General features: G+C 43.2%; 1 long non-coding RNA gene across 1 annotated transcript in view; it reads right to left on the reverse strand.

Annotated features, from left to right (window-relative positions):
• Positions 1-25,894, reverse strand: part of LOC144770617 (uncharacterized) — a 540,190-nt gene extending 514,296 nt beyond the window's left edge. The window contains exon 1 of the long non-coding RNA XR_013598956.1: positions 25,718-25,894. This is a non-coding gene — a long non-coding RNA (uncharacterized LOC144770617). The remainder of the gene's footprint in view (positions 1-25,717) is intronic.
• Positions 25,895-26,519: the final 625 nt, after the last annotated feature.

Consider the following 26,519-nt stretch of genomic DNA (forward strand, 5'->3'; position numbering starts at 1 on the left):
ATATGCCCTGGTGCAGGAAAAGCTGCCAATTACATTTTTCCCCATTGTAGCGAATGGCTCCATAGGTACTTTAATATAACTATTTAAAGAGAGGAGCTAAAATTATATTTCAAAGTATCAAAATGATAGTTAGTATAACTTTAACCCTTTAAGCGGCATTCACTTTTAAACAATAGTTTTTCTTTGAATGTTTACAAATTCATATCCCTGGTTCTCTACGTTGGATTGGTGTCATATTTGTGTCTTTTCAATCATAAAAATATATCCTATTTGTTTAAATTGGTGTTCGATTTTTATTAGGTGTTGTGTCTTATTTATTTAATGTAGCGTTTTTTAAAAATGCTTTACAAACCTGTCTCCGAAGTTAAGCCTGTCTGCTCATTGCCAGCTACCAAAGGTTGAGCAAGGAGTCTGGGCATTAGGTTGGACAACAAGCTAACACTGAACAACCAGGTGACCGCTTTAATGGGGAATTGTGTGGGCCTTATGATGCAACTCCGGAAACTTGTACCCCTCCTGTCTTTCTCTACCATTCGTGCCATAGTGTTGGCACTAATTGTGTCACGACTGGACTACGGTAACGCATTCTACATCGGGCTACCTGACATTTTATCAGGGAAGCTTCAGGTGGTTATGAACGATGCAGCAAGATTGATCTTCAAACTTCCTAGAGGAGCACATGCCACACCATTGCTGAAAGAACTGCATTGGCTCCTGATCAAGCAGAGGGCTAGGTTTAAGTGTCTGTGTATTGCACACAAAGCCCTGCATGGAACGACACCTGATTACTTCAAGGAATGGCTGAAGAGCTATATGCCAGGACGGTGCCTCCGATCATCTGGGGCAAGTTTGTTGTCCTGTCCATGGTTTGACAAAGCCACATGGGGGGCTGAGCTTTTTCAGTGATGATTCCTCAACTTTGGAGCAAGCTACCGGAGAGCTTGCGCAGGGAAGTTTACCTTATCCCATTCAGGGTGAAACTAAAGACTTTTCTGTTTATTCAGGCTTTTGGTTAAGCCTCGCCCAGATTGACCGAGCATCGGGTTGTGTAGCCCTGGTATAGATTTATGTTTCTCACAAACACCTAGAGACCATTGGTGATTTTGGCACTATTCAAATGGCAATAACATAACATAACATACCAAGGGAGTACTTTGAGACCTTGACTGGACCTTTTCTTGTGATTGTGGCCTTATTACTTGTGCTAGGTACCTACTTACCCCTACTTTTAAAAACCACTTTCCAAAACCTACAAACATGAGGTGCTGTACTTATAACTTAATGGTGTTGGGTTTCGCCGAGTCTAGATTTACAGGAACCAGGATGTGGAAAAAACATGTAATTGCTATTAAACAAACTGCTCAGCTTTAATTTTACAATACGCGTGCATTAAATTTTTTATATATCACCATTCTGTGGCACACACGGATACAAAGACTTGCATGCTATTCTTTCATTGCAGAAACAAAAATTGGAACCCAGATCACTGTCTTCCAAGGTCAGGGAAACAGCACCCAAAACGCATTTCTTCCACGGCAATTCTGATGGCGGGCTTTGCAAGCCCAGGGATTATCCACTTGGTGATAGAATCATTCACTGGGTTTATGATGGAAGGTACACCCGATGAGTCACTACTTAACCAATGCTTCTTCACCAGGGTCAATCAAAGGTGAGGCGCTTACATCTTTTGTTCAGACTCTGAATCTAGCCGTGACAGAGTAAAGCAAAGACTGTGTAGAGTAATTAAGGGATAATATGACATTAAGGATTATTTGATTTTCCATTTTGGCACGTATATAAATTGATGCAACACTGCTAGGTTAGACCGCGGCTATGTTTATTTAAATCATCTGTTCTGTTCACTCATACTATGAAATAGGTTTACATTTACTCCTCATACGTACTTTTGACTCATCAATACAATTCAACGATCATAATCTTTCAGCTCACTTGACAGGTTTTTTAACACACCTGTACACCTGTGTTCAGCTGGTCCTCTTCTGGGTAGGATACCTCAAAACATCTTTTTGTGCTCTAGCTTCACTTCAGGCCAGGTTTTGGCTGTGAGTCCCTGCATCAAGATGTTCCATCCATTGAAGGCTGGACATGCAGTAGCGGGGAATCAGGGCACGGGTTACTTACTAGCAGCCATGTGGGGCATTTTTTTTTGTCACAGGTAGATAGGTCCTCAGCCTTGTGCGATAGCAGATGCGTGAGGGATGCTCTGCAAAGTGTCATTTATGATTGCCCCCCACCAGAAGCTTGCTCCTAGGGTGGGATTCCAGCGGTGTGGAGGCACCAATGCTCATCTGCAGGGGGGCAGTCTTCTCAGAGCCCTTATTTCATGTACTGCTGTCACTCAGGGCTACATTTACATCAAATTACACCAAGACATGATTGACAAAGTCTCCAGCCAAAGGGTGAAAGATGCTGGTTTAAGTATGCCAGTGCTTGAAAGGGGGGATCCCGAACCCCACTCTACTTTTATCGTTGAAAATAGGTGTATTTCAAAACTGTGCTCTCATAGCCAAGACCTCAAAAGAACTACAATAACACAGGTTTTGTTTTTTAGGATAAAGAACCACATTTTTTTTATATCTCGCACAATTTACTACAACAAAATAGTAAATACTATCTCTGGCATGCCTTCATTCATGATCCTTCTCTACAGATACGGTCAATTAGATGAAGCTAAAACCCTGCAGACAATTCTACCAGTTCTTGCAGACGGTATCTTTGTATGGCAATGAACGTTTCAAGTGAGTTTCATATCATGCTGCGTTCATGGTTGCTAATAAGTGCCTAGTAGGACAATTACTGTTTATCGTCTCTGGCTAGCTTGCACTAAACAGGAAGTTGCTACGAGATTAATGTACACAATATGTAGAGGATTTATAGCAGGGAGAAGTTTCCAAGTAATGCCCGTGACCCCTTGAAACAAAGATAAATCTTTGCCAATATTCAACGCTGCAGCCATTGCAAAATATTTTAGAAAACTCCATGATGCATTTGTCTAAATGGAATGTCTTGGGCACATAAATAAACCACAAATGATTTGAAGGGGAAACGTATTCTGTTCAGTCGGCAAAATACTTTAATCACTTCCAGAATATAAATCTAACCATAAAGTGGTCATAGTCCAAGTCATCGCAAAGTGCATTTCCATACCATTAATAATACACTTTGCTGAGCTTGATGTCTCGTAACATAGTTACAAGGCAATGAATAGACCACTACTGTTCTCCATTGGAAGATAATTTATAGATATTGAAACATGCCATCTTACTTCACAGGCACCCAGGGATACAGTAGTTCGAATTTCAGGTATCATTGAGTGTTTTGTCTAACGTGGTTGTGCATGGACATCCCTGTTCTATACTCAACGATTTGGGACATACTTTGAAACTACACATTTTATGAATCTCTTTAAAAGAACGTATTCACGGTTTAAGTATAGGATTTTCGGAAAAGGCAATGAACCTAAAAAAATGTCAGTCATGTTGGAGCATTTGGGATAAGAGAAAAGCATTTAAATTAGTACATACATTCTGTTACGTGCAGAAAATGTTCATGATCGTTAGAAGGTGTGTACTGTATCGGCCACTGCCAGGCCCGTGGGGCAGCAGGGATTGCGAGGCTACAAACTTGGCATTTGAGTCCTTTTACCACGCTTGTCCTGGGCCTGGCCAGCCTGCCAGGGCACTGCGACCTGAACGCCAAGTACGCACTTTCAGCACTTGGCCCTCAGAGTAGCCGGGGAGAGTAGAGACTCAGAATTCAACGGATACCACAAATCATGAAATAGTGAATGTCCACGTCAGTGCTTCAGTTTTATAAAAGAGAAGTACTTTATTATAACAAAGCAAAATACCACGTAAAGGGCTATGTCCCTGGGCACTGGTGTTTGTAGCAGGTAATAAAGGGAACATTGGCAAAAACATATCAGGCTTAGAATAATCTCATAGGTGCAGGTTCTCTGTGAATAGCGTAAGCAGATTTCTGTCAGTGGCCCATAAGGCACTCATGCAGTGCCTCAGACACTATAACTAAAGCTGCCCTGTCTCCACCTCCCTCATCTCACCACATCAAACTAAACCCAAATTGCGGGAATGGCAACAACCCCCTTTGCAGCCTGGGGAGGGTTATTCCTCGTCTTCCATCTTGTATCATGCTTTATCAGGGGTGATCCAAAATACACGCCATTGGCCTCACAGTCACATACTTGCATTATGGAGGCGCACTACCAGCCACCCTATATACGCTCCATGTACACACTACTCACTCAGAAATGTCAGCACAGGGCCCGGACATAAATAACATGGAATTGGAATTTTACAGAGAGCCTGGTAACCATCTCACTTTTCAAGAGCAGGAAACAGGCCTGTCATGTGCTACAGATGAGGGAAATAGCATGATGCCACCACTCCTTCATGAGTATGTCGATGGACACCAAGAGTAGTCCACTGCCTAGTGCACCCATCCACAGAGCCATGCTCTGATTCTCAGGACGTTCCATCAGGCCTGAGCCTCTCCACTTGTGCATGATAAATAAGGTGGGATACCAGAGAAAACAACAACCGAGTTACCCAGGTTTGAGGTAAACATCTATAAAGCTATCTCGGAAACATTCCCATCCTCAGTCAATGTCCGCGCTATTTCATCGTGTGTCATATCATTGCATTTTCTGCTCCGGACAGCTTATGTACGTTTTCACTGTTTCATGAAAACCATATTCTTTAGTGTAAAATATGTGTGAAATGTGGGGAAAATCTGTTATTTCCAAATCTTAAATTGCCCTCTGTAGAACTCATATTAAAAACATATATTTCTGCACATAAAGACATATAAGCAGATAATCACCCCTCTTCCCCCAAGAAGTTGCACTTTATTTCGGACCAGAGTAGTCCTGAGGCCTGCAGTCTCCTTGGCACTGGCTCTAATAGATCGCTGGCAAATAATGTGTTTTGGTGGGCCCCGGCCCAGGCCAAGAGCATCAGCATGCAATGCAAATGACAAGTCAAAAGGAATAATTTATGGCCTGCTTCTGCTGGGTTTTCATTTCAGTGCATGCAAGTTGTTAACAGAAAGCAGCTAAGCACTTTTTTATTACTTTGACAATGTCGTATTAAGGTTATTGCTGAGACTGGAATTTTCCAGGACCCAGTCTGCCTTGCCCGCAGCCCACCCATCAGCCCGCCCTCAACTGTAATAATTAACCAATACGAAAGAAAATGCTCCTTGAAAGGCAGGCGTGCACTACTGACATCACTAACGTTATGCAGTCATCGTGCCAGGACCTGGGAGGGCCTTCCTGCAGGAAGGAGGAAGACGCAGGACAGGTAGGTACATTTATTTTTAATAAATATTGGGCTCATCTCACTGGGGAGAAAAATTCAATAGCCCCAGCCCTGTTAAAAAATTGCAGGTTCTTAGCACCTGAAAGCTCCTGCACAAATTAAGCACTGCTCAAGCACCTTAACAAAGATCAAATTTCATATAGCACACAAGAAAGCCATTCACCTAGATAGCACATACCTGACATCTGTAGGCAGCACAGCTATCCACTGGCTGACAGGCATATAAGGTCAAAACTAGACACTAGAGCAAACTTACTTCTCCATCTCTAAACACATTCTACCCTATAGATTGTAGACACTTGAGGGGATATTTTGTCTATGTTGAGACTGGGGCGAGATTTGCTGCAAGTTATAAAAGAGTGTGACTGGGTCTGATGCAAAATACTCAGATCTTAGTCTGCCACCTGGCCGGCCGCCGCCTCTCGGTCCGCTAACCGCCGCCTCCGGCTCCTGGAAGCAGGAACAGGATTCACCCAGGCTCCTGACTCCCTAGCCAACCACAGTGCTGCAATGCAGTGCTGTGTTTGGTCTGAGCGCCGTGGATCAGCAATCAGGTAGGGAATGGGAGCATGGGGCATGTTCTGCATCCAAACTGTTATGCAGCCTGGGTGCAGAACATGCAAAGTGCGCATGACGGTATGGCCAGCCAAGATGGCCGGTCAAAGCGTCATTGCACACCTTGAAGTGGGCAAACCACTCCTCCCCTGCCCTGCTCTGGCAGCCCAGCCCTGCCTTGCCCTGCACCAGGAAAGGAAAACTGAAATGATGATAACTAGCGTTATTATCATTTTAGTTTTCTGTAAATACTGCTCACAGAGCAGTGGGGCGACACTGTTCCGCCTTAGCTAAGGAGCCCCCACCCCACTGCTAGTACTGCCCACCTATGCCAATGGGCCCTCACTAGAAGGAGTAGTAAATTATCAGTGTCTGTGGGACCGGCATGCAGGCGCAGCCAGCATGACTCGCGGGTGGGGGGCTGGGTGGGGGTGGGTCACGAGGGTTTATGAGGGGTAAGCAGAGGGGGGTTTAATTAAAATTTAAAAAAACTTACCTTACCGGGTCCCATGCTGTCTCAGCTCCTGGTCGAGTCCCGCGTTTTCCCAACAGGCAGCAGACACAGGCAGCCTACCTCCCCTAAGCCAATCACAACACTGAAATGGCAGCATTGTGATTGGTGGGGACAGCGCCCAGCCGGGCACCTATGAGGAGGCCATTTTCTCTATGTAGGCTGCATGCAGCCTACATAGAGAAAAGGCATAGTGCGCATGACTGGTTTGGTCGGCCCCAGAGGGACTACCAAACAGTCAGGGCCCATAGCATTGGCCAAGCTACTCCTCAACAAACCCGCCCGCCCTCAACCAGGCATACCCTTATGCTCACTCCTCCCCAAACCAGCCCACCCTTCCCCAACCAGGCATACCCTTCTGCTTTCTCGCAGTGCGAGAAGCAGAAACATAAAATGGTACTTAAAACACCAGTTTAATTTTTGGCTTCTCGCACTGCGAGAAAGCAGTGGGGGAACGCTCCTCTGCCCTATTGGAGAAGCCGCCACTGCCAGCATGTGGGATTGTGGACCTGCACCTGAGCTGCACTTACTGTTCACAGAGTGCTCACAGCATAGCACTGCAAGATACTGCACCAATTTAAAATGAAATATGTAAATACATCTCATGAAATATTGTAAATATAATAGATTTAAAAATGTCAAATGCAGCATTAAATGCCCACAAAAATAAGGCACTTGAAGAAGTGTGGTGCATTCCCGATTCCATCTTCCCCTCTTAAAGGAAGACAGATAAACCTGGTAGATTACTCCTCGACTTACTTTTTCGGCATCAATGGGATGGACCTAAATGGGAAAGTTGTAAAGGGAAATCTCAGCATCTTTCACAAAAAGAGGAGTCTCTGGATTCTCAATAATTGATTGTATTATCTCCAGCTACAACTTGTTTTGTAAGTTTTCTCAGCTGCATGTTTAATTTAATTAAGGCAGTGACTATTCAATCATGCACTTGATACTTGAGTTAGAGAGCTCCAAAAATTCAAACTGGTCATTGAAAGCCAGTAATGGCACTGCAATAATTGATTTAAGACAATGTAGAATTTTCTAGAACTCTTGCAAAATCTCTAGCATGAGTAGTGTTATTACCTCTTCTTGGGATCAAAGCATAGCAGGTGAGACAGATCTCTTCCATGACTTTGAAGAAAACATTTCTACAGTTGTTCGTAAGATACATGGATCTAGTAAACCATTATAGAAGAAGGCAAAATAAGAAAAAGATCCCAGGGATGGAGAAATGAACAAACTATTGTGGCAACAATTAATCGAATTCTCTGAATATAGGAGAAAATAAATCCTTATTTTATGGAAAAAATGAAAAAACTCATTCTGCTTTTAAAAGGAAAATAACAGGCCAAAATTGGATAGATTCACATCAAGCTGCACCAAAGAAAAATGACCTGCTATTTTGGAATCTTATTGCGAAGTCCAATGGAAATAAGCAACTCCTGTCTCCAAACCGTAACCCAGCTTCTGAGTGGTAACTACTTTTCTATACTTTTCTATACTTTATGCTGAAAACATTGGCAAAGATTAATGTGAGGCACTCCCATCTTCCTCACAAGCTTTAAGCATTCACCTCGAAAGAGTAAAACATCCAACAACTAAGCAGATCAAGGGACTTAGAAATATATAGCAAGATCTTTTGCAACCATGGGACCGGATCTGATTCCTGTAAAAGTCCTGAAGGAGGCTCTTAGAACTTGGAGCACATTTATATACACCATTCTTGTTGATTTTTCAACTGCATTCGACAGAGTGGACAGACTAACTCTGTAAGAAAATAGTCTGACTAGGAATATCCTCTGATTTAGTAAGATTGGTCATTCCTTTGCACTCGTTCACTTGGTGTAAAATAATAATGGGTGGTAATAAAGGTCTAACCCCAAAAATGTCCACACAAAATGGATTGAAATAGGGCTCCATATTAGCTCCTCTTTTTTTCTTGATCTATCATCAAGATCTACCAGCCCAATTTTGTAACATTAAGAATGTTCTTCCTAGTACTGCCTCTCAAGACCTGTATTGTTGAATGCAGATGTCATGGTCATGTTTGATCTCATTCCGATAGGTCTACAACGTAATGTGGATGCTTTACATGCGTATCATTTTCTGAAAATAAACATTGGAAAGACTAAAAAGATGCCTTTCAGAGGAAAAAAAAAGAAGTACCACTCTTTCAATTGAAATCTTGTAGGAACATCTTTAGAGAGTGTACAAATATATACTTACTTGGGCAAGCCTTCACACAGAATCTAGAAAATAAGTCACATTTAATCACAAGTAGTAAAAAAGTCTTAAGCCCATTCGGACGCTTTTTATAATTCCTCTGGTAAATACCATTTTAAGTTTGTTTTAGAAATGTATAAAGTGATATCTTATGCACTTGAGTACATTCCACTCAATAATGGCCATCTTTAAACTTTTGCAAATGGAAGGTTCTTTGTAAATTTCTTTCTCTAGGTCAAGCAATCCTTGTTCAAGCATTCACCTGAAAATTGGTCGTTTATCTAGTATGTTTAACTCTAGCCACAGCAAATATGGTTAGATGTACCTATAATTTAATAAATGCCTCTGTCAACACTCTGAAGGCCTTGTTAAAGCGGGAAACCTTGGACGCTTGTACGAAAGATTACACTTTTAATGTAAATCTCCTTGTAGCTCTGTTACGACTGCATTGTCCAATAGCGTATCTGAAGCCCTACCCAACTTAAGCTATTTTAGATAAATGCAACACATAGGCTCAGTTATTCATGTTGTACCACCCACCGTTTGTCTTTAAAAATATAGAAACCTCTTCCTGAAATTGTTGCCTTCAAACCGATTAAAAAATATCCACTTACGACTTTGGATCACAGTATCAGAAGAATAACACTCATGCTCAGATGGGCTCTTTGCCTTTGAACATTTACAAAGGGTTTTGGTCAGGTACCGGAAATGCGATCAGTACTTGTGATCTGTCCCAGTGGGGCACAAGGCCTAAGGCATGTACTCCATATTTGTCCCAATATACTTGATGTTGAAGTCAGGAAACACTATATACTTCCATTGTACTTCAAATGTAAATTAACAAAAGTGGATGAATTGATCTGGAAAACCACCCTGCAAAATAGTTGGTACTTTATTATCAGTGTACATTTTTAAAGTCTATTTTAAAATGATTTTAACAGTCAACGGAATGGTACACGATTTATGGATTGTGCTGTTTATGTCCTTAAAATAAGATGTTTTGTAGTAAGGAAAATGACATCTCTCCACTGTAGTTATGTTTTAGTCATGTTTTTATTTCGTATTATCTGTGAATTCTTTAATGATTTTTTTTTCTTTTGTCAGTTCATCATGTTCATGATGTAATTTTACCGGTGTACAGTTATTAATCATTTGTAGTGTTGATGTCTGAAGAGGTCTTAATCAGTAAACGTAAAGTGGTACTGTGCCTTTCAGCAACAAGTTGCTCACTTCTGCTCAGGACCTGTGTACTTCTACTATATGCATTGAAAGGAGTGGGGCCCAGTACCAACATTTATAACTTGACCCATGCAAGAGGGAACCTGGGACATTGGTGTCCATCCTGTACCTAGTCATTTTTCCCTAAGCAAACCTTTTACCACAGTAGTACAGATTCAGGGTGGGGTGGGTGGGGTGTGATCCTTTCTGACCTCGCCTATCCCTGTGAGAGCAAGGGAAAGAGTGGAGCCAGGGAAGGAGTCATGTCAGCTTGAAGACACAATGTTAACGCCACAGAGTCTACATATGCCACAACTTAGCTGCTTATCCCAAGGCTGCATTGAGAAACTATCCAGCCTCCTGCAATGATGCGCATTAATGATGCCTAGGGCCAGGCCAACAATAGACAAGTAAATTGGATAATGCATATGCAGGTATTAAAAAAAGCCAATGACATGAAATGGAACAAAGGCTCTTAATCTGCTTCTTCTACAAATGTTCTATTTAGGGTTTCTAAGTATATATATTTATTTTAAGATACATTTTATCTTTTTTTTAAAAACAATTTATGTCTCCAAAGCGATGGCAGCCTGGCTGTGGATGTGCTAAAAGCCACAGAAACAGTGATCTTCTCAGCTGGATAGGTGCACGTACTGGGCTGCATAAACGGATTTGAAGACTGTCCAGGCTGGGGATGGGAGATACTAGAGTTACATCAAGATGGGGGTGATGTGATCATATTTCTTCCTCACCCTGGATGAGATAGGCCTAATAAATAATCGTCACTGTACAGACAGTAGTTGCCAGGGCATAAATAATGCATTCAATTTCCACTCACTGAACATTTCATGTTTATGATTTAAATACACTTGCTTGCCATTCTGGGGTTGCACTATACGCGCAATATCAGCTATCATGCTACCCACTCCTACAGAGCAGTGCATTCATCAAGCCTGAGACACCCCTGTTTCATGCAGGGTCATACTTTAGAAGTTGAATGGGCACTGTGAACATATGTTGGAAGTCCTCGCCATCCACAAAACACACTGAGCTTAAGATCAAGTATGAATAATTTGATGTGCTTCGAACAGACTATGTCTGAGTATCTTGCATTCCAAAGGGCTCTTGAGAGAACTCTGCTCTGCAATTCCATAAGCAATTGGCCTTTTAACAAGGTTTTCCTGGCAAGTGGTGGTTTAAAATGCAATATTATGCATATCGTCAATTCACAGTCGAACAAATGCATACCCTGGAACATGATGGTAATCCAGAGCATTCAGTAACGCAAAATGATGGCCACACCAAGCAGAATGTGATGAGGCCCTTGAGTATCTAATATCTCACATGTATTCACTGATCTTGGACTGAATGGGGCCCCTTGAAGGGTAAGGGGACTTCTGGAGTGATGGGGGCCCACCTGCACCACAGAACCTGCAGAGGCCTGAGTTATACCCTTGAAATCAAGGTATTTTCTTCCTCTAGAGGGGTGTGTGTAGTGCAGTAACTAAATTAAAGCGTGTAGGAATTAAAAGATATATGCAATATGGCCACAATATATATTAGAATGTAATAGTGAATATGTGTCTTTAATTTTTAATCGCAGAATATACTGTTTTTAATCATTTGTCCTGAGGAAGGTGGAGCATAAAAGGCAGATACCACCGAAACGCGTCAACACACGAAAAATCCTTTGGGTTTAAGCTTGGACACATATAAATAACTGTGTTTTTTAATTGCATTTTATAAAATTGTGTTTTGATTGTTGATACATGAAAAATAGTTTTTCTGGGTTTTTGAGCCTGGACACATATAAAAAACAGTGCATTTCATAAATTGTGTTGTGTTTAGGATACATCAGTGTTGGATATTGCAAGAAAAAGAGTGTCCACATTGACTGTTCTCGTGGAATTTAATATCAGTTTTTAATAAATAAGATTGTAAACGCAATATACATTGTCAGGGTAAAATTTGTAAATTCTGTGCATACTATACCTTTTTTTGGCTCTACTTCCATTAAGTCGAGAGCTATTACTGGGTCCTCTGGGTGCGAATGTGTTGCCTAATGCTGGTTGAATGATAAGGGAATGAGAGTTAGATAGCTCTTAGGACAGCGTGAGCATTAAAAGGAAGCTGGTTGAATGATAGGTAATGAGAGGCAGACAGCTTTCTAGACAGCTTTGAGCATTAAAAAGATTATACTGGGGGGACAACTTTTTATTTAACTGTTGTGCAGTAACAACTCAGTCTAGGGTTTCATTGTCACCCCTCGTTGGGGAGATACAGTGGTAGAAACTATGCATTAAGGGCCAGATGTAGGGGCATCATTTTACAGATTCGGTAAATTTACCGAATCGGTATTTTTACCGATTCGGTAAATCCCAGATGTAGGTGGGACTCTTCTGAGTCCCAAAGGCCTTACAGATTCGGTATTTTACCACCCAATCCAATTGGGTGGTAAAATACCGAATCCAAGTGTGCATGCACACCTAGCCATGTGACAGACAGACATGCCCTTGGGGCATGTCTGTGTGCCACATGGCACACATGCCTGTCTTTGGGGTGCTAGAGGGTGTCAAAGTGACACCCCCTGCACCCTTGCTGGAATCGGTATTTACCGAATCGGTAAATACGGATTCGGTAATGCCCATTGATTCCTATGGGCTTCAATGCCCATAGGAATCAATGGGCATTACCGAATCGATATTTACAGAATCGGTAAATACTGAATCTTAACGATTCGTTATTTACCGATTTTGAAATACCTACATCCCCCCCCCCCTCTATTTTACCACTTCTTAAATACCGAATCGGTAAAATTCGGTATTTAAGAAGTGGTAAAATAGAATTACCTACATCTAGCCCTAAGTCCTAGAATTTCCTTTCAGAAATCGAGATCAGATGTGTCAAACATTTTGTTCAATTGAAGCAAACAAAGGCTGAAAGCCCAAGAATGCACATAGTTTTAAAATGAAAGGCCATGAAAGGGGACATGATGTCTTGACACGGAATCAATCTCTCATATATTTCTCTCACTATCTGTAAGGTTTACAATTGAAAGCAGTTCAATAAATTGTGCCGTCAAATGCACTAATCTTTTCCCATTTTTAGGTCAAGCCTGCATGCAGCGCAGATGCATTGCTGTTGCTTGGCGACCTATTGTATTTAAAACAAAAAGTGTCCTTGAAAGGGGCTTTAGCCCACCCATTACTTACCATTCGTCAGTATTATAATCACTCTGCTTAAATGCCTTCTAATTCAGCAGCTTGTCCCAGGTGTCAGTTCCTTCGTCACTTTGTCACTACAGTTCCTTCGTCACTTCCCTTCTTTGTATGGCGCAGGACAAATTCCACTGCCATACTATACCCCTTTCTGACCCCAAGGATGTATTCCAGGTCTTATACTTTTCCCTATCTGATTCTGTTAACCCTGCATTCAACGGAATCTTGGTTTATCGCCCCCCTGGCCCAAGAGCAGGATTTGGGCTGAAACTGATGCAGGTTCTGGAACCCTACTTTGGCCGACAAAATCTTACCATTCTAGGCGATTTTAATTTCCACCTAGAGCTATTGGAGGCGCACGACACTATCTCCTTGGTGGAAATAATGTCAGCCTGTGGACTCACCCAACTGGTGAATGGTCCCACCCACCGAGCGGGGCATACGCTCGATGGCATCTTTTCTAACGATCTAAGGCTGACAGTTACCAACCCTTTCCATCTTTCTTGGTCGGACCATCTGGCCGTCCCTTTCAATATGACCTATCTGACACGGGACTCTGTCAGAAGGGTCTCGAGCACTATGGAAGTGAGAAGGAACCTTAAAAAGATTAGGGAAGACTCTTTCCATCCATGGACATCTAGTCTGTCCATCCCTCGGGAGGTGGACACCTCCACAGCGGTTTCTATATACGAAAACATCATTTCGGAGGCCCTAGAGGAGTTGGCTCCAGCTAGGTCTTGCTATTCTGCTAGGAAAAGACCTTCAGCTCCCTGGTTCTCTGAACAACTACAGCTTCGTAGACAGGAAGTAAGGAGGCAGGAACGCCTATGGCACTCTAGCTGGGCCCCTAAGGATAGAGAAGCTCATAGGGTCCTGCTTAAAAACTACAAATTGGAAGTAATTAAGACCAAGCAGGAATATTTCACGGCACTCACTTCCTCACTTTCATCTCCTAGAGAACTTTTTAGGATTGTTGATTCCCTTACTTCCCTCCAGACCCCGGATCCTGTGGTTGCCTCTCAGGACCTGTGTAACAAGATAGCTGCCTTCTTTCAGTCAAAGATCGCCGACATCTACACTGCTCTGGAGGCCCAAAAATCCTTGACCGCCGTACCCTTGCTGTCTGCTCTTTCTGAGCCTGGTGATGCTGAACCATCTCAACATCAGGATCTGGTATCCTTTCCTCCTCTCTCCTGTCAGGATCTTGAAATCCTGCTTGATAAAACCAAATCTGGCTCTCCGCTGGATGTTTGCCCGCTAAAGATCCTCAAGCAGTGCAGAGAATCTCTCCTTCCCCCTCTGGTTGACATCATGAACAGGGCGATGAAGGAAGGCATTTTTCCCCAGCAGTGGAAAAATGCTGTAGTAAAGCCTTTGCTTAAAAAGCCTTCTCTGGATCCTGGGGTGTTAAAAAACTTTCGCCCCATCTCACTGCTCCCGGCTCCCGCAAAGATGCTAGAAGCCCATCTGAACAAACATCTGGCTGCATTCGTAGAGAGCTCGGGCTGTTTGGATCTTTCCCAGCATGGTTTCAGGAGGGAGCATAGCACCGAGTCTGCCCTCACCATAGTGCTGGATAATATCCGCACCAGGGTTGATGAGGGTCAGACCTCCCTCCTGATCCTTCTAGATCTCACAGCGGCCTTCGATACCCTATCTCCCGCGGTGTTAACATCTCGCCTGAGGGAGATTGGGGTCCGCGGGTCTGCTCTGGGACTCCTCTCCTCTTTTCTCGACCACAGAGAACAAAGGGTTATGCTGGGATCGTTTTTATCTCCATCCTTGTCTGTGCAATGTGGGGTCCCTCAAGGGTCAGCGCTTAGTCCTACCCTTTTCAATATCTATGTGACCCCCCTTGCCAGACTTATTAGATCTTTTGGGATGGAGGTAGTCTCCTACGCGGACGACACCCAGATCTTAGTCTCTCTCTCCCAGTCAGTTACGTCAACTGCCGCCAATTTTAGATCTTGTATGGAGGCAGTTGGCCAGTGGATGATTCACAACTCACTAAAACTGAATGGAGAGAAGACGGAGGTGATAGTTTTTGGAGGAAAGGAAACGATCTGGTCGGCTGAATGGTGGCCGAACTTGCTGGGCTTATGTCCTGTGCCCACCCTGTCTGCAAAAAATCTGGGAGTCATGATCGACCCCACCCTTAGTATGTGCCAACAGGTCAACAGGACTGTATCGACCTGCTGGGGGATCATCCACATTCTAAGGAAAATCAGGCACTATTTGTCACTCCAGGCAAGAAAGCAACTTGCTGTCGCACTCCTGGGCTCGCGACTGGATTATTGCAATGCGCTGTATGCAGGACTGAATAAGAGTCAGCTACAGCGCTTGCAGGTGGTCCAGAATGCGGCAGCGAGATTTGTTCTTGACCTACCTAAACGTGCCTCTGCCACCGAAGCCCGAAAGCAGCTTCACTGGCTCCCCGTTGAGGACCGTATCCTTTTTAAATCCATGTGTATGGTGTACAAAGCCCTAGCTAGATCCAGCCCTACAGGCATAGGATCTATTTTATCTCAGCACAACCCCGGCAGGAATCTTCGCTCTAGTCACAAACTTCTTCTCTCTGTACCTCGTGTTAGAAAAGCAAGATGGGGAGGTAAGGCCTTCTCTAACTTGGCACCTAAATGGTGGAATGCCCTCCCTTTGGAAGTAAGGTCCCGCCCCACTCTACAAGCCTTTAGATCTGCTCTAAAGACCCACCTTTTTACACGTGCATACCCTTAGTGGTGCTCTGCAAACTTTTTGATTGGTTTTATAGGCGCCTTGACACCTTCGGGTTTAGTTTGCGCGATACAAGTTGCCTAATAAATAAATAAATAAATGAAGTACAAATTGATTTCTCTTAATTAGCAATCGTTTGCTGCTTGTGCTGTGATTGAGGAACTATTTCCTCTTTCAGAAACAGGTCTTGTGAAGAGATTACATATGCTAGTTGATTTGCCATTTAAAGTGAACTGTAGGAAAAGTGAAAGTAGAAACGAACAGGAGACTGTAGGCTTGTGATTGAACCTTGATCACTTTAGACAACAAGCTTCATTCTATGAGATGCCTGTTAGACCTTTCAGCTGTAGGATGGTCTTCCCCCAAATTTTGCTGATCTTGTTTTTAGGACTCTGTGCACTTTTCCACTGCTGACCAGTGCAAAATGATATGTGCTCACTCCTTAAACCATGGTAACGTTGACGTATTCGAAATCGGCATATTTAATTTACTATAAAGTCCCTAGTACAGTGGTAGTACAAAAAAACAGAGCCTGCAAATTAAATGCTACTTGTGGGCCTGAAGCACTGATTAGTGCTAACATTGGAGTTACATTTTTACATTTAAAAAGTGATCATTTCCAAATGGAAGCAGGTGACATGTTCATGTTTGGGGTCTTCGGAAATGTAATGGCAAAGTCAGATTATACAATTACAATTTTGAAAATTCTACTTTTAAAAAGTCAGCATTTTCCTGCCTTACCCATTTAGTACCTGTAGCCTGTCTCCGGGTCCCATGACTGGGTGTAGTTTACAGTTGGACTTTGTATATTCCTCCTAGACTGCCATACACAATAGAGAGTGTCTGTATGGGCCATTACTGTCATGATGGGTAGGCAGAGCTGGGCACAGCACTAGTTACACTTGAATAGGCTGTGCCCTGCCCCACACAAAATGCTGCATACCCACTGTAGTTATTCTGGGACCAGGGCAGAGAAGGCGGAAAGCCTGTGTACTTTGTGAATATTCTCTATAGGTTTCTCAGACACCACATCTTCTGTACACTTCTGAACCCGTGGATACTCTGCCAGGAAGAAGGATTGCTGTGCTGCTGAAAGGACTGCCACTCTTCCGGACTGCTACTCTGAAGGAACAGCTACCCTGCTGTGCTGATCTGCTGCCTGCTGCCCTGGGTAAGAAGGACTGGGCCTGCATCTGTTGAACCCAGAACCCCAAAGTGATTCCAAGGGCTAGTTGGCTGTTCTCCTGACTAGAGAATCCGGGACAGAAGGCTCCAACAACCATGAACCCAGTTCCTGGATTCTGCCCTTTGTGAGTCTCCTGATGCAAAGGACTCCGCTTTGACCTTGCAGCCCACATTGGAATTGCTGTGCAACGCTTCACCAACTTAGACCCTCACATTGAAAAATCTCATCAATGATTCAGGCTCTCACATCGCAGCCTGTCAGCTCATAAGAACTGACTCATCACCTCGTCTGCGTGACACATTTTCTATGCCGGATTTCGCATCACAAGCCCTCAACCACAAGATCCTCGACTATGATGCAGGACCTACGGGATCCTTGACGATGATGCAGGACCTCACATCATAGCTCCTCAGTTCCTTGAAACAGACGCATCACCTTGGCTGCGTGGCACATACTCGGTGCAGGACCTCGCAACACTCTGCCAACCAGTATTTAAGGAACTCTTGTTCAGCAAGCCTCATTGGGTCCCTGTAGCCAGCCCACACTCTATGGTGGTTGTCCTGAACTTGTGACTTTTACTCTGGGCCGGCATCACCTGATATCCAGAGCTGGGCCTTTATGCTTTTTGGCACAATTTTCACTGAAATATTTAAAACGACATGTTTCCGGTTCTACTGATTGAATTTCTGTCATTTTGATCTTGTTTTATTTTTTAAGGAATTATCTTTTTTTCTAAATCTGGTGTGGGATTCTTTCATGGTGTGTTTTTACTATGTTACTGTTCGAAGTTTTGCACACATACTTCACACGTTGCCTCTAAGTTGAGCAAGACTGCTTTGTGTTAAGCTGCCAAAGGTTTGAGGACATGTTCATTTAGATTTTGCTTGTGACTTCACATTGACAAGGATTGTGGCTTATGTATCCCCCAAACAGAAACCCCATTTTACAATGCTCAGTTTCTTTTGCTCTCCTGTTTCACCATGCAAGTAACATTCAATGCCCTTGACTTATATATCTTCAATACTGTATCTCAGATATGGTATACGAGCAGTGCTGCATAGCACAGCTCAGCTCACAAAGTGTGTACTTCTTCAGAAATATTTCGCTCGCAGTCAGACCCCTGTCTTACTAGGCTATCTTACAGAACTATGATCCAGCGATGCACTAGAAATATGCGGTCGACATGCAATCTGTGCTGTGTATGTGTATTGTGCTCTTTTAATAATAGGTGAGTGGATGTATGACACACTGGGAGTCACTGTGAAAGGCATCTCGCACACTGTGAGTGGCAGGTGCTGCTAGCATAATTTATGCACCGGCCAATGTGAATCCTGCCAACTTAGAAAGTCATTTTTTTAAGAGATGCTCGTTGATGTTGCCAAAATCTCGAGTATTTCAGATGTGTGCGAACGTGGTGTGAATCAGATAGTGGATTTTTCTTGAAAGGTTTGTGAATTCAACAGGAGAAGAGTACATCTGCACCAAACACTGTCCTATGTGTTCCTGGGTATCTGGCATTCAGGGTGTGATAGTGGAGATTGCTATTGTGACTTAACCTGATGATCCAACTTTGGGACTGCGCAGGTGTCTGGTATGCTGCGGTTCCCAGAGAAGTATGGTTCTATCGATATAATCTTCCCTCTCCAGAATGAACCAAAGACGTGCCTTCACAAGGCGCAGCAGTAATGTAATTCAAAATGTTGGGGCGCACTGTAGGATTTGGTGAGGGGCCACCAAGTCTCCCAGGTTCCACAAATATTATTTGCGCCTGGGTTGAACGAGAGCCCACTTAAAGGGTGTGGCCCCAAAAGTGCCCCCCGAGGCCTGTGTTACGCCCCTGGCTGGCAGCACAGAAGAAGTCATGAGCTAACCAACAACCTCAGCAGATATCAACAAAGATACCAGCATAAACATTGAACACCCGCTCCATTTTTCCTGACATTCCATGATTCCAAGGGACTGCCTTTTTAGCAACACTGCAGGTTTTAGATTAGATGAATTTCGCTTTTGTCGAAGCTTCTATTTGATCCTGAAGTAATGAAAGCCTGCTCTCCCAGCAAATAGTTATGCAGTACCCCGAATTGCATGGCTCATAGCAGCTAAGGATGCAAGTTGCACATTCAAGCTTTGGTTATTACACCATCAGTATTTTCCACATCACTCCAAGGGTCTGAAGGTGCAGTATAACCTCTGCAGCGCAGCACAGCTCTTAAAACCTTACATACATACATTTTTTTCCAACATTTTATTTTTATTGTGCAATATAGACCTTAGGTATTCGAGTGCTTTACATGAGCACAAGTTACATTACACAAGGTTGCATTCAATGTGGTTTTAGTGTACTTTTGGGGCAGAGCACCCGGAACTTGTCTGCAACTGTGCAAGGACAACTTCTGGTATGTCCTTCTGTTTTGCTCACCTCGCCACACCACTCTATGACACTCCACAACACTAACTTTTAGCCATGCTGAACAGCAGCCCCACTGGTGTACAACATGGTTCAAACACATTGCCAAAGCCAATAGCTCTTGCATAGGCGAGACTCATTGGCTTTGCCAATGCTTGCTTAAAATATTTGGGGGAGGACCATTAACAGTGGTCATACTTGATCCGTTGGTGCAGTATTGGGGCTGGTCCCTTTTGCTTTTCAATCTGGCATGGTCTTTAACCCCTCCGCTGCGGGGGGGGGGGCAGGGGGGCACGCACAGCGCCCCCATGCTTATGACGAGCTCAGCTCGTCATGAGGCACGGCGCTCCGGTGCTCATGACGAGCTGAGCTCGTCACAGCTGCACCCGTTCCCGTGAAATGCTCAGCACAGCAGGGGAATTATCCCGCGTGTGAGCGTTCCACGGCTCATGATGAGCTGAGCTCGTCATGAGCACGCGGAGCACCGTGCCTCATGACGAGCTCAGCTCGTCATGAGCATGGAAGGTGTTAATACCTGTAGGCATGTACACATCATGAACACAGCCATCCTTACAGTAAGTATCTAGCTTACCATACGAATGATGAATTGATCATTTTCATTTTGACAAACACTTGCAACATATAGCTCACTTGTTTTTTTCCCTCGATGCTGTGTATCACAGACACACTAAGGGATGATGTGCAGGAAGAGGGACATATTGAAGTGAAGTGCGTCACGGGAGCACAAGGCTTTGTGCATCAGGAGTTCCCAAAGCGATCGTCTCCAGCGGAACATAAGGTGCTGCACTTCAGAGGAGTACATGGTGACATGCCTTAGACAAGCACTGGAAAACGTGCCTTAGGTCAGCACAGGGTGAGATGTCTCATGGGAAAATTGGGTGACTCAAAGCACGGGGCACAAAATAAAGTACGACGGATGTCTATGGTGAGGTGTAGTAGGGAGGAGCACGTCCACATGCCCCATGTCATGTTTGATATCTTCACCCTATCCTGGGCTTTGATCATTGGTATTTTGCAGCCAGATATTTTTACCCATTTATTTATACTTTTTAAAACATACCACAAGTCCCTTAAGGCAATGATCTCAAAGAAAACATCACGGTTTGAAGATGGCCTACATGACATGAGCCAATTGATAGATATCAGCTTGGAATAATGAAAGCATAAAAAAAACAGGTTTTCGTTTGGACAACTTCTTATCTTCTTCGTTTGCTGAAAAAATAAATAACCTGTTTATGACATCTTGATTATGTTGCCATTTAAAGTTTATCCTGCTTTTTTTGGTCCTCCTCGGTCTTAGGCAAAAATGCCTCTTAAATTTCAAGTATTATCATTCATGGTGCTTCTCTAAATCATCTTTCCACTAGATAAAAAAGATCTCCATGCAACAATGGTTTTCTGAGTGCCTTTGACTTTATCGGGCAATGAGCTGCCTGACTAATGATTTTGGGGAGTGGCGTAGAATGGAATGGCGTACAACGGAGTGCCATAGAATGGAGTGGCGTAGAGTGGGGCGGCATATAGTGGAGAGGCATGGAGTGGAGTGGCACAGAGTGGAGTGGTGGAGCTTCGACTGTAATACAGTGGAATGCCATCGAGTAGAGTGGAGTGAAGCAGTGACAAAGTGCAGTGACTGTAGAGTGACGCAGAGTAAATTAGACTGGTGTAGAGTGCAGTGACCTAGTGTGGAGTGGCACAGAGTAGGTTGTGGAGAGTAGAGTGGTGCAGAGTAGAGTGGCATAGAGTGCAATAGCTTAGAGTGCAGTAGCACAAAGTAGAGTGGCGTAGAGTAGAGTAGCATAGAGTACAGTGACATAGAGTAGAGTGGCATAGAGTAGAGTGGCATAGAGTAGAGTGCCAGAGAGTAGAATGGCATAGAGTAGAGTACCTCGGCGTAGAGTGTTGCAAAGTAGTGTGGCATAGTAGTAGTAGAGTTGAATGGTGCAGAGGAGAGCATTGTAGAGTGCAGGGGTGTAGAATGCAGCAGTGCAGAGTGGAGTGACAGAGTAGAGTGGTGTAGAGTGGAGCGATGTAGAGTGGTGCAGAGTACAATGGCTTAGAATGAAGTGCCCTAGAGGAATGCTTTCAAATGACAATGTCAGTGCCTCAGAGTTCTCCGGGATTCCTAATGCCTGAAGAGAAGCCATTGTCATGCGTTTTGTCAAGATTTCACAGAAGCACTGCACTTGTGAGTATTGTATTTTGGGCAAAGTAAAAGAATGTATCAGAAAAAAAATATTTTACTCTGTATGATATTTAAGGAAAAAGAAATAATGCTGTAGTGTTTATTTGGAAGGCTTGCAGGATTACACTCACTTCACAATATTAGGATATGCATATTCTGTGAAACAATGACGAACCTATTCTCTGCCATATATGAGTTGATTTGCTTACATTGTTGAGTAGGAGATTGGGAGTGAAAAGAAGCAAAATGGAAGGGCGTGGGAGGGAGTTTACAGAAGCTACATGGATGGAGATATGGGAAATGGACTTACAACACAAGCACTAAGTGCTTGAACCCAAGAGAAAAGGAGCTAAAATAACAGGAGCAGTGGAAAGACACAATTTCTTGGTCCGTGCTCTAGGGGGAGGCCAAACACAAAAAAAAGGACATGACGCAGACATGCCAAGACAAACAGGAACAAAGGAAATGAAAGCATCGCTGAAGCTAACAAATGGTAAACTAGGGGTGGGCTGTAAAACCACTGTATGTAAACAAAATGTGTTGCAGAGACTATGCATGCACTGTCTAGGCGAAAACTGAAAAGGAGCAGAAAAATGGTAGGGCCGAGCCCCCAGGCCCATAAGGACCCCGGCACCAAACACACATGGGCAATGTGTGTTTGGTGCCAGGGTCCCAATTTATACCACTGGATGACATCCATGCAAATAAGCAAAAATCATTTTCTGAAGAATGACACTAACTGTTTTTCCAAACACAAAGTCAACATTGCCACTACTCACACCACGGCCCATATCAGATAGTCCTTCCATTAGACTTTGGCACATCCGAATGTTACAAGCCAAAGCGAATGATCAAGCAGGGCACGGTGCTTTAAACATCACCAGAGCTAACATTTGAAAAAGAAACACTGAATCTTGCATATACACTCTAACGCCAGTTCTTAATTTGAGCTGGTGGTTTCCAGTGCTCGGCACTCGCACTTTCTTGTCAGCACCGGATCTTATAACAGCCTGCCACTTGGTGGCACAGTTTATCTGGTTTTGTGAGGAGCACAACAGTTGTTTAATAAATAAATAAACATTAAAATCCCAAATACCTACCACCCAAAGATATAAGAAGAGCTTGGGCGGCATGTGTTAGTCATGTTTAATGTATATTTAAATTCTGACTTGTCACACTTGTACGAGTGTGATGGTTAGTTGTGATGGTACTGTCATTGGCAGCGCTAGTGAGGGCCTCGGGAGGTGTAAGCCGCAGTGGCCTTCTGACAAGGGCCCTGGCAGTTATTTGTTTTACAAATTAACTACTGTCTAACGCACAAGTTATCTTCAGCGGTATCTTTAAGATAACTGCAAATTCAATATTTTATGATTGAATTTACATTAAAAAAAACTAGGGCTTAGCGACTCACAATTTGTGACTTGCAAAATGTAATTTACAACAGACACTGTTAGTGAGTCCTAATGGGGTCGCAAATTGATCAGTAATATTCATGAGGCAGGTGCTATTTGCAACCCCATTAGGAATGGCTACCACTGGAGTCAGCAGACCACCAAGTCTGGGACTAGTTTTAAAAAAAAATGCAGGCCATTTTACTTAAAGGAAAACGGGATGCATATAAAAAAGAAAAATGAAACTTTTCAGTTTCATTTTAAAAGGGCAGGCAGTGGTCCATGGGACTGCCTGCTCTTGAGAAATATTTTCGCACACACTCACAAGGGGGAAGGGGTTCCCTAGGGGACAACGTACAGTTTGCGAGTGGCTTTACCACCTACTTGAAGTAGGTGGTAAACTGCGAGGGTTGCGGTTGCAAAACAATCAGACATTGCAGTTAAACTCACTATTAGGAAGGGACGCCCTTGGCACGCCCTTTCCTAATAGCGAGTCGCTATCCCTATTTTGCGAGTTGGTAATTGGTTTCTGACTCGCAAAATAGGGTTTGTACATGGGCCAGACAAATTTAGTGCTTTCAAACGGGCTGATTTCCTGTTTGCGACCGCAAAAAACGGTGGTACATCTGGCCCCTAAATATTAACTCTAGATGCATTCTGAGCGCATGAAGGATTTCCAGGAGTTAACCACTTAAATGAGCAAACAGTACATCTAATCACAGGATTAGCACAAACAAATCATGTTTTGCAAAGGTGTAATATATTAAAAGTGAAAAGAAACATGGAAATGTGAGAAAGACGACCAAGTGCGAAAAGTATTCAAAGCTGTGGAAAGGATCTCACCAGTTCAGACACTGAAGGATACGAAATTCCTATGAACTTTAAGACGAAAAAAATTCAGCGCTTCGTTTATTTCCTGCAATGAGACATTATCAGAACATTGCTGCATTCTATGTCACCTGGTTCAATAAATTGTTGGTTATAAGAAAGAAACATACAAATATGTCCCGCCTCTCCCATGAACATTTTATTATCCAATTACCATCTTGTAAAACTCCTCCTGCTCATAATCCTAAACCTGTCGCTGTATATTTTCTTTCATTTTGGGCCCTGCATGAAAGCCACTGCATTTTCTGCTTCACGAAAAAAGGAAATGCAATTACAAATGAAATAAAATGCTTCACCGGTACATGAACAGTGTTTGTGTCATGGTTTAGTCTAGGACCATCATCCAGCACACAAATCAGGCTGACCCTTAAATATGGGTTTCTTCTGAGACACAAACTGCTTCAAATTCTAAACACAGACAATACCACTCCTTTCCTGGACATCCCAATACCTTGAGGTGTGGTACTTTCAAGTTGCAATATCACCACACCTGCTCAAGCTCGAGAAATTGGTTATTATAATCACAGAAATGTGGCCACATTTACAGCTGCATATTTCACCAAGTTTTCCGACTTGGGATGTGTGTGTGGTGTCCCCATACATAACACAAGGAATATTTGGTTGTTAACCAAATCGCTGCGGCGGCTATTCCGCCGCAGCGCTAAGGGGGAGGAGGGGCCGCGCGGCGGGTGCATGCTGGTGACGGAACCGCTCCGTCACCAGCCTCGGTTGAGCTGTGCTCATGACGGAGCGGTTCCGTCACGGCCCCGCCCGCTTAATAGAACGCGCCGCGCAGGCGCGAAATCAGCACCGCGCAGGCGCGAAATCAGCACCGCGCAGGCGCGTCGGGCGGGCCATGACGGAACCGCTCCGTCATCAGCACAGCGCCACCGCGGCTGATGACGGAGCGGTTCCGTCATCAGCACGGAACCGGTTAACTCATTACCGGCTTATTGAGTTTTTTGTGTTTCTCAGTCAGGCTGTTCTTTTTTTTGGCACAGCACATACTTTTTAATACACATTGTTTCGTTTGTCTAAATACTCCCTCATGTGCACCCAGTTTCCACACCCATGTACCCCAAGCTGCTTAAAAACTAGAGTTCTCAGGAATTTCGGGATAAAGATGTTTCATCTCTTACATTATGGCACAAACAGTTTAGTGATTTTGCTACAACTGAAGAACTAGGGTTATGTTTGAAGGAGTCAAACTGTGTTCTTGCCGGTCACAGCAAAGCAGCCCAAAACAAAATGCTTCTCTAAAACAGTTTAGTATGAAAAATAATGCTTTACTTTAAACCCTGAAGACACTAGTTTCTATTCTTAATGATACGTCATCAAGTCAACTCAACCAAAGGCTATAGAATGAACAAATCACAGCATGCGCCATATTTAATCCTCGATTATCCTATTATGAGCATCACACGTCAAGTGTAGCTAAATTACAATTTTCATACAGACCGAAACAAGTCCACTATATTCCTCAAAGGGCATAGAAGTAGCTGTTGGAGACAAGCATGTCAACATTCCTGTACCAAGACAAAGACGTATTAGTATGATTGGAGTTTGATCATTTATAATTGCCTGAAAGAAATACTTTTGGCCTGACAGGCAATGAAGAGGATGCTATACTCTCTTCTCAATTTACATCACTAATGATTCACCCATTCCTTGAGAGAACTGTCATGATAGCCGTGAAATAAGCACCTGAAGCCTCTGTTTTAAAATCTATTTTCCTTCTTTCATGGCTAATATGGGACTAAAACACACCTCCCCTACACTTAAAGCTCCTAAATAATTAGAATTGCATTGATTAAAAAGCCTTACCTGTAATATGCACCATCTGAGCAGCCTGAAGTTAATCAGATAAACCTTAGCCTCCCCGCGCTAGGATGATGAGTGCAGCATGACTGTTGAAGGTAGCAGCCGCTCACGATGACCAAGAGGTAGTCCACTGCCAGGTGCCACGTCTACTATAGATGGATGAATCAATCCTGCTTGCACTTTCCACAAATGTTCTTCAGCCACTGTTGGAAATGATAGAAGCCTATTACTATGAAATTAAGAACCGGACAAACAAGACCAAAAGAAAACCAACGATCTGGGTCTCACAAAATGTCCAGAAAAGGTAAAAGATTTAAATGGCGAACCAACAGAAAAAGTGGAGATCTACTCAATCTGACAGTTACCTTCATGATTTTATATAGGTGGAATATGCATATAGCAAGTGCTTTCAATAGGCTATTTTCTAAAAGTGATGGTATGTTCTGATATAGTGAGATATACTGAACAATATGCAGGGCGTTAAAGATTTGGGTATTAGTTGAGAGGGTGAGGACCAACCACAAATAATCACCACAATCCTTGTCAGGGTGAACCACAAAACTTACTAAATAAACCTGTGCTTAACCCTCTGGTAGCTTGGCATAAAGCAGTCTGGCTTAATTTCGAGGGAATGTGTAAAATATTTATGCAGTACTGAAACCATAATAAAGTGAAAACACAAGAACAATACCAAACCAATTTACAGACAGAGTACATTTTAATAAATAAAATTACACCAAAATGTCAAAATCCAATCAGTAGAACCAGAGTTGTGTGTTTTTAAAGTTTTTGGTAAAAATAGCAT

The sequence above is a fragment of the Lissotriton helveticus genome, chromosome 1_1 (assembly GCF_964261635.1).
Source record: "Lissotriton helveticus chromosome 1_1, aLisHel1.1, whole genome shotgun sequence".
NCBI lineage: Eukaryota > Metazoa > Chordata > Amphibia > Caudata > Salamandridae > Lissotriton > Lissotriton helveticus.